General features: G+C 40.5%; 1 non-coding gene across 1 annotated transcript; it reads left to right on the top strand.

The window, feature by feature from the left end:
• The first annotated feature begins 8969 nt into the window (after nt 1-8969).
• On the top strand, nt 8970-9095 carry LOC128053643 (U6atac minor spliceosomal RNA). Its single transcript, XR_008199959.1, has one exon. It is a non-coding gene; the product is annotated as a U6atac minor spliceosomal RNA (small nuclear RNA).
• The last annotated feature ends 909 nt before the right edge of the window (nt 9096-10004 follow it).

The raw sequence follows: 10004 nt of genomic DNA, 5'->3' as shown, positions 1-10004 counted from the left end.
CTGGCTTTCTAAATTCCTGAAATATTAACAATCAAATACGCTGGCTCCAGCACATGCCTGCTGAAAGATGTTAAAAACACCTGAAGGTTCTAGTTATAAAAATAATAGCTCCCATACATTCAGTGCTCACTAGATCCCAGGTATGGTTCTATGTACTTCAGATTCACAATATTATGTATTCCTCACAATGGCTCTGAGGTAGGTATTGTTATTATTTGTATCTAAGGTATAGATGGAGAAATGGAACCAAAAGAATTTACTTAAGTTCATAAAAGTACAAACTACCTTTCCTAAAGATAGATATATTTTGTCGCAAATTTATTATGACCATAAAGATGAAATCAATATTCAGATGAGACTCAGAATTCAGTAATGAGCAAAATAGCTTTACTGGAGGTATGAATACAGATACAAGGCTGTTTAATAGAGGGAGGCATACACGGTGCCTGGCTAAGAAGAATGAGAGCTTGCTGGTGTCCCAGCTGAGATGAGAACGACTGGTTAATATAAGAAGATATCACCAGCAACAAGGACTGTGCGCTTCAGGGTAAATACTTGGAGGGGTGAGTTGTTTGGTGTGGTTGGAGTGGAGCTAAGTATAAGTAAGTGATAGTAGTGGAGACAGGAAATTAATGTGGAGCACAAAAAGCAGAAAAATTGAAGAAAAGGTTCTTTTGTCATCAAGAGTTTTTTTTGTTTTTTTAAAATTATTTTTAATTGAAAGATAATTGCTTTACAGATTTTTGTTGTTTTCTGTCAAACAGATGGGATGGGGGAGAGAGATGGGAACGAGGTTCAAAAGGGAGGTAATATATGTATACCTATGACTGATTGTGTTGGATCATAAAAAAAGCAAGAGAGTTCCAGAAAAACATCTACTTCTGCTTTATTGACTACACCAAAGCCTTTGACTGTGTGGATCACAAGAAACTGTGGAAAATTCTGAAAGACATGGGAATACCACACCACCTAATAAGCAACAGTTAGAACTGGACATGGAACAACAGACTGGTTCCAAACAGGAAAAGGAGTACGTCAAGGCTATATATTGTCACTCTGCTTATTTAACTTCTATGCAGAGTACATCATGTGAAATGTTGGGCTGAATGAAGTGCAAGCTGGAATCAAGATTGCCGGGAGAAATATCGATAACCTCAGATATGCAGATGACACCACCCTTATGGCAGAAAGTGAAGAAGAACTAAAGAGCCTCTTGATGAAAGTGAAAGAGGAGAGTGAAAAAGTTGGCTTAAAGCTCAACATTCAGAAAACCAAGATCATGGCATCTGGTCCCATCACTTCATGGGAAATAGATGGGGAAACAGTGGAAACAGTGTCAGACTTTATTTTTCTGGGCTCCAAAATCACTGCGGATGGTGATTGCAGCCATGAAATTAAAAGACACTTGCTCCTTGGAAGGAAAGTTATGACCAACCTAGACAGCATATTAAAAAGCGGAGACATTACTTTGTCAACAAAGGTCCATCTAGTCAAGGCTATGGTTTTTCCAGTAGTTATGTATGGATGTGAGAGTTTGACTGTAAAGAAAGCTGAGTGCTGAAGAATTGATGCTTTTGAACTGTGGTCTTGAGAGCCCCTTGGACTGCAAGGAGATCCCACCCATTCATCCTAAAGAAAATCAGTCCTGAATATTCATTGGAAGGACTGATGTTGAAGCTGAAGCTTCAATACTTTTGCCACCTGATGTGAAGAACTGACTCTTGGAAAAGACCCTGATGCTGGGAAAGATTGAGCGTGGGAGGAAAGGGGGACGACAGAGGATGTGATGGTTGGATGGCATCAATGACTCAACGGACATGAGTTTGAGTAAACTCTGGGATTTGGTGATGGACAGGGAGGCCTGGTGTGCTGCAGTCCATGGGGTTGCAAAGAGTCAGACATGACTGACTGAACTGAACTGAACATTTAAGTCAGTAGACTCTAAGTAAAGTAGACTGGCCTTCATAATAACAACAAGAATGGGTCTCGTCCAATTAGTTGATGGTCTTAAGAAAAGGACAGACTTATCCCAAGGGAGAGGGAATTCTGCCAACAAACTGCCTTCATATTTGAACTGAAACTCTAGCCTGGTCTCCAGTCTGCTGTCCTACTGCTATGATCTGAATATTTGCGAACTCCTCAAATTCTTATATTGATATCTTAATCCTCAAAGATGAAGGTATTAGGAAGTGGGTACTTTGGGAGGTGCTTAACTCATGAGGGTGGAGCCCGTATGGATGGCATTAGTGCCTTATAAAAGAAGCCCCACACAGATATGTGGGTAGACCTAGAGTCACCATACAGAGTGAAGTAAGTCAGAAGGAGAATAACAAATATCATATAATGTCATTTATGTGTGGAATCTAGAAAAACGTTACAGCTGACTTTATTTGCAAAGCAGAAATAGAGACACAGACATAGAAAACAAACATGGATACCAAAGGGGGGAAAGGGGATAGATGAACTGGGATATTGAGACGGATATACGTGCACTATTGACACTATGTATAAAACAGACCTACTATATAGCACAGGGGACTCTACTCAATGCTCTGTGGTGACCTAAATGGGAAGAAAATCCAAAGAGGGTATATATGTATTTGTATAGATGATTCACTTTGCTGTACATCAGAAACTAACACAACATTGTAAAGCAACTATACGCCAATAAAAAAATTAAAGAAAAGATAAAAGAAGCCCAACCCAGATTCCTAGCCCCCTCTACTATGTGAGGACACAGTAAGAAGACACCAGCTATGAACCAGGAAGAGGCCTTCATAGGAATACATCCATGCTGGTACCTTTATCTTGGACTTCCCAGCCTCTGAAACCACAAAAACACATTTCTGTTGTTTATATATTACCTAGTATGTGACATTTCGTTACAGCATCTTGAATGAACTAAGACGCTTACTCTTTAGATGTTGGACATGCCAGCCTCCACAACTGCATGAGCAGATTTATTAAAAATAGATCTCTCTTTCTCTATCCATCCACCCCTCCACATATTCTACTGATTCTACTTCCCTGGAGAACCCTAAAACAATAGGCAGTGGGAGCCAGTATAGAAAATTATGAACAGGGACTTCCTTGGCAGTCCAGTGGCTAAGACGTCATGCTCTCAATGTAGGGGGCCTAAGCTTGATCCTTGGTTGGGGAACTAGATTCCACACACTGCAACTAAGACCCAGTGGAGCCAAATAAATAAATAAATATTTTAAAAAGAAAACATTATAGACAGACAAGTAAACTTTTGAGGTAAGAATTAAAAAGTAAAGAAGCTCCAGGTGGCCATAACTTAATAGAAATAAAGTCATTGCAATTGAGGAAACTGAGGAGAGTAGGTTATTCGTTGGGCCATTGTTCAGAAGGTATAATGCACAGAGTAGAAAAGAGAAAATGGTAAGTTTGTGTCCTGAGACTGTGTTACATGACTTGGAGAAGTTGACAGGGAAAATGGAGAAAGATGCAAATCTAGATGATGTGACCTTACATAAAAGAGGGATTTTCAGTGATGGTGATGGATCAGTGGTCTGGAAGGAGCGTGGTGATTCCAAAGAGATGCACATTTTAGAAACTGAATATGGAAGAGAATGTTACCTCCTTAAGAGAGATTGCAAGGGAACTGATACCAATCGCCACAAATTTGCCTGTTCATTGGAGCAGCTCCAGAATTCAATATAGAATAGGTTCAATGGCAACAGAATGGCTGGAAGGTAAACAGTGGAGTGATCTGGAAGGTGAATTTGCATAGCAAGCAGTGTTTTTACTTCATATATATGTTTTATGTAAATATGAATAGCAAAGCTTTCTAAAGATGCTTATATCCACACTGCTTAAGTTTGAGAAAGCATCAACTTTCTAGAGATTAGTATATTGCTGGAGCTACAGAATCACTGATGGAAATCCCTGGGGTCAACTGCCCATTCCCATCAATTCCTTGGTATCACTGAAAACAGATGTGACTGCCTTTGCCATGATGTGTGACGGGGGATAGGAAATGGTGTGGATGGTACAACCTCCTGGCCACTTTAGCTTCTTCTGACCCTTTACATAGTTCTGGTTTCTAGTGACTGAACTTTCCAGAAGTCTTTTAGAGCCTGAGAGCTACTCAAAGCAAGGCTATGGGTTTGCTTTAGCATTCTTAAAATTGACCTTTCGGGTTGTTTTCAGGTTCATTTCACGTCTCAGCTTCTTTTAGTCTGAAGCTCTCTTCTAACAATAGTTTCAATTTGCTTTGAAAGAAGTGGTGACAAAAATATTCTGGGAACTCCAAAACACCTGATGCTATGACTCAGTCCCTAGTGTTAAACTATCTTTTTCAGTGACTTTGGAGGGGTGATTAGCCCTGAGTGAGAGATATCACCGAAGTGTTGTCCATTATGGGGGGAGTGTGCCAGAAGATATTTAAAAACCCTTCTAATTAATTCATATATCACTGTTGTAAATTACTAAAATAAGACCCAAGAGTCTGCTGTAGGAAATTCAGCAAATCAATCAACATATAATTGCTGAGCTCCTATACAAGGTTTCTTTAAATGTTGTGAAGAATAAAAAGATCTGTTAGGATCTTTATTCAGACTAATAGGGGAGGAAAAGAATGATCATACGAAGAAGCAAAAATAAATAAATACACAAATAATAAAAATAAATAAACATATCAAGCAGCATATGACAATTATTGTTAAGAAACTGAAGAGATGGTTATGGGTTGCGGACTTGGAAATCACCCCAGAGAGTGTGAGAACTGAGAAATTCCTTGAAGTATAGGTAGGAATTAAATAAGGTTAGCTCAAGGAGCGGAGAAGGCAATGGCACCCCCCTCCAGTACTCTTGCCTAGAAAATCCCATGGACGGAGGAGCCTGGTGGGCTGCAGTCCATGGTGTCGCTAAGAGTCAGACACGACTGAGTGACTTCACTTTCACTTTTCACTTTCATGCACTGGAGAAGGACATGGCAACCCACTCCAGTGTTCTTGCCTGGAGGATCCCAGGGATGGGGGAGCCTGGTGGGCTGCCGTCTATGGGGTCGCACAGAGTCGGACACGACTGAAGCGACTTAGCAGCAGCAGAAGCAGCAGCTAAAGGAGGAGGGCATGGGTAAGGGCATGATTTATATAAAGTACACAAAGAGAGTTTAGCTCTAGAGTTAATGTAATGAAGTTTGAACTTTATCCTGTTCAAACTGGAAACCCATTGAAAAGTTAGTATGTAGAAATATGGAAGTGAGAGTTTAGGCATATCAGGCAAATAGTGGAGTGACTAACATAGTTGCAGTTAGAATATTAGTTGTTAGTTAGAATAGATATTCTTGCCAAATATCCTGAATTTGATGTTTGGCTCTGCCATTTGTAAGCTGAATGACTTTTGACCAGTTACTCATATCTCTAAAGCTGAATTTTTTATACAAAAAAAAAATTTTTTAAGGGATAATAATAGCATCTTTCTCATAGTCATGTTTGGTGACTATAAAGGATAAAACACTTGGCACAGTGTCTGGACCAGAGAGAGTGACAATATAAATAATGATGTAATGACCATCATTACATTGTTGGCAAGAAACTTTTGAAAACAAATGATGGAAGTGGAGAAAAAACTGAATGGAAGGAAAAATGAAGAGCTGGCAAGACTAGTCTGGATGTAGGAAGTAAAAAAGAATGCAGTATCAAAGTGGATTCTGGGTTTGGGGCCTGATAAAACAGATGGTACCACTAGTATTCATGAAAAATAATGCTGGTAGGAGGGAGGCAAGTAACTTCTTCACTGTACTCACTGCCTCTGGAAAGGGACTGGAATTCTCCCCAAGACCAGGTCAGGCATAGGCATGGCTGCATAATCATCTCAGCAACTGGACTGGAACAGAAAATTGAGACTTTAAGGGCTATGAAGGAGGATCATGTGTTGGAAGACATGGTAGAATAATAGGTGAAGAATGAGAACGAGAAATAATAGAAACACAGACACTAGAATAAAGTATGAATAAAGGAACTGGCTATGATTTTTCCAGTGGTCATGTATGGATGTGAGGGTTGGACTGTGAAGAAGGCTGAGTGCTGAAGAATTGATGCTTTTGAACTGTGGTGTTGGAGAAGACTCTTGAGAGTCCTTTGGACTGCAAGGAGATCCAACCAGTCCATTCTAAAGGAGATCAGCCCTGGGATTTCTTTGGAAGGAATGATGCTAAAGCTGAAACTCCAGTACTTTGGCCACTTCATGCGAAGAGTTGACTCATTGGGAAAGACTCTGATGCTGGGAGGGATTGGGGGCAGGAGGAGAAGGGGACGACAGAGGATGAGATGGCTGGATGGCATCACTGAATTGATGGACATGAATCTGAGTGAACTCCAGGAGTTGGTGATGGACAGGAAGGCCTGGCGTGCTGCAATTCATGGGGTCGCAAAGAGTCGGATACAACTTGAGTGACTGAATTGAACTGAACTGAACTGAAAGGAACTGAGGAGCTCTCCAGGGGGCTCAGTGGGTGAAGAATCTACTTGCAATGCAGGAGACATGGGTTCGATCCCTGAGCCAGGAAGATCCCCTGGAGGAGGGCATGGCAACCCACTCCAGTATTACTGCCTGGAGAATCCTATGGACAGAGGAGTCTAGTGGGCTACAGTCTGTCTGTTAGTTGCTCAGTCATGCCGGACTCTTTACGACCCCATGGACTGCAGCCCACCAGGCTCCTCGGTCCATGGAATTTTCCAGACAAGGATACTGGAGTGGTTTGCCATTTCCTTTTCCAGGGCTACAGTCTATAGGATTGTAAAGAGTCAGACACGACTGAAGCAACTCACTGACACAAAGGAACCAGGAGGAAACTTAAGCCTAGAACTGAACTGAAACTGAACAGCAGATCAGGATTATTTCCTAAGGCAAAACCTTTGCTCTTGTTTTTTTTTCTTTTGAAAGATCTCATCAATTTTTAGTAAATATTCAATGTATTGTGAAACATTTATAAAATATGTATAGGTATAAGAAATATCGTAGTCAGAGATGTAGCCAGGTTTTATGGAGTTTTGGGGGCATTCTATAAATAAAAGAAGACACAACCAAGAACACAAAATTTAATATAAATTTTGGGACTTCCCTGGTGGTCCAATGGCTAAGGCTTCATGCTCCCAATGCAGGGGGGCTGGGTTCGATCCCTAGACAGGGAACTAGATCCCACATGCTGCAACTAAAAAGAATAAGAGATTCTGTGTGCTGCAATTAATATCTGGTGCAGCCAAATAAATATATTTTTTAAAGTATTATATATAAATAGATACAATTAGAAGTAAAAAGGGAACTTCTTCAAAATTAAAAAAATAAATCACAATAAATCACAAATTTTTTAAAAGCACAGTGTTACAAATCCAGAAAAACATATTTATTTAGTGGTTTATTTTTGCTTTATTTTTAGTTGTGTGATGGAGAAGTGTATCCCATAACTTCCCCATCATTAAGGATTTAACTAAAGAGTTTGCACTAGCTCTGGGTGTGATTTTGATGAGAGATGATTGTGAGGAGAAGAATGAGGAGGCAATGGTAGGAGGTGGGGAAGCCCTCAGATTGCTTCCTATCAGTGCCAATCAAACAATGCAACGTGGCACTGTGGCTGAGATTTAGCCTGAACTGTGCATTGCTTCTGCCTAGAAACCCATCCCCTTCAGGGTTAGTCAAGTCATGCCTTTTTATTTGCCCACCATGCTGGATTGTGATATACAGTGAGCAGAGGAAGCATGGGAGGGGAGTGCAGGAAGGAGGGAAAAATTGGGGGTGGGGGTCGCAGGGTGGAATATTTGATGGTAAGACCTTTCCTTCTGGAAGTCCTGAATATATAGCAGTGAAAACTGAGATAGATTTTGTAACCAGAATGTATTTATGTATATTTTGGTAATTTAAAGATAGGGCTTCCCAGGTGGTGCTGGTGGTAAAGAATCCAGCTGCAAATGCAAGAGATGTAAGAGACATGGGGTGTGATTCCTAGGTTGGGAAGATCCCCTGGAGAAGGGCATAGCAACCGACTCCAGTATTCTTACCTGGAGAATCCCATGGACTGAGGAGCCCAGTGGGCTATAGTCCATAGAGTTGAAAAGAGTCGGACACAGCTGAAGCAACTTAGCATGTACACAGGTCATTTGAAATGATAGATAAATGTATCTATTTATCTATTTGTCCGTATATACAATGGAATACCACTCAGCCACAAAAAAGAGTGAAATTTTGCCATTTGCAGCAACATGGATGGACCCTGAGGCATTATGCTGAGTGAAATAAATCAGACAGAGAACAACAAATGCTGTATGATATCACTTGCAGGTGGAATCTAAAAAATACAACAAACTAGGGAATATAAAACAAAAGATGCAGACCCACAGATATAGAGAACAAACTAGTGGTTACCAGTGGAGAGTGAGATTATGAGATAGAGAGGTGGGGGAGTGGGAGGCACAAACTACTGTGTGTAAGACAGGCTAACAGGAAGTATTGTATGACACAGGGAATATAGCCAGTATTTTATAACTATAAATGAAGTATAACCTTTAAAACTGTGAATCACTATATTATACAGTATATCATACATTGCATTGATCAATTTTTTTTTGTGAAAAGAAACAAAGGAATACACGTACACACACAGATGCCCACATAAAACCATGTGGAGAAATGTACATGAAACTATTTTTTAACAGTGGTTACACTAGGGGAGTAGGTTTGGTATGGGGAAATGAGAAAGTTTTCACTTTACTTAAACCAGCTGTTCTACTGATTACTCTTTACAATGAATATCTATTTTATTGAAACAAAATTTTAAGACTATATATATAATATATACTATATATAACCAGACACATGTAGAGCAGTGGCTAAGACCAGTTAAGCTGGAGAAACGATCAGGTATTCTCTTCTTGTAGCATCGTTATCAGCTGCTCAGGGAAGAGTATTCTATTTCATCATAACTTATGATAAACTTACCATGAAATGTGTTGTATGAAAGGAGAGAATGTTAGCACTCCCCTTGATAAGGGTGGAAGAGACTCTCGGGCCTGACAATATGCATACGGTTAAGGCATCGCCACCTACTTTGTGGCATCTAACCACTGTTGGGCTCCCCTGGTGGCTCAGCTGGTAAAGAGTCTGCCTGCAATGTGGGAGACCTGGGTTCGATCCTTGGGTTGGGGAGATCCCCTGAAGAAGGGATCTTGTATGTATGTGAGAGTTAGACTATGAAGAAGGCTGAGCACCGGAGAATTGATGCTTTTGAACTGCGGTGTTGGAGAAGATTCTTGAGAGTCCCTTGGACTGCAAGGAGGTCCAACCAGTCATCCTAAAGGAGATCAGTCCTGAGTGTTCATTGGAAGGAATGATGTTGAAGCTAAAACTCCAATACTTTGGCTACCTGATGCAAAGAGCTGACTCATTTGAAAAAGACCCTGCTGCTGAGAAAGATTGAGGGCAGGAGGAGAAAGGGACGACAGAGGATGAGATGGTTGGATGGCATCGCCGACTCAATGGACATGAGTTTGGGTAGGCTCTGGGAGTTGGTGATGGACAGGAGGGCCTGGCGTGCTACAGTTCATGGAGTTGTAAATAGTTGGACACAACTGAGCGACTGAATTGAACTGAACCCATTCCAGTATTCTGGCCTGGAGAATTCCATGGACTGGATAGTCCATGGGGTTGCAAAGAGTCAGACACAACTGAATGACTTTCACTTTCACTACCGTGAAATAAAACTTTAGATTAAAAATAAAAAAAAAAAAACCTGGGCAAAGAATCTGTTCTACTTCTTGTTATTTAGATCATCAATCATACAGTAGTTAAATCCCAGCAATTGGCATCATATTAATCAGGTCACGATGGCTAGCTTTTTCTTATCTTTTACTCTCTCATTTTCTGATTTCTTTTCCAGTCCTTACTTAGCCCTAATTATTTGATAGCTTTTTCAATAAGCAACATTGAAATCTCTAGTCTTATCGAAAATGAATTAGACTATGAAACAGTCAGAACAGTGATAT

The sequence above is a fragment of the Budorcas taxicolor genome, chromosome 9 (genome assembly GCF_023091745.1).
Source record: "Budorcas taxicolor isolate Tak-1 chromosome 9, Takin1.1, whole genome shotgun sequence".
Classification (NCBI taxonomy): domain Eukaryota; kingdom Metazoa; phylum Chordata; class Mammalia; order Artiodactyla; family Bovidae; genus Budorcas; species Budorcas taxicolor.
The sequence above is the reverse complement of the archived record's forward strand: the minus strand, read 5'-3'. Positions and strand labels throughout refer to the sequence as shown.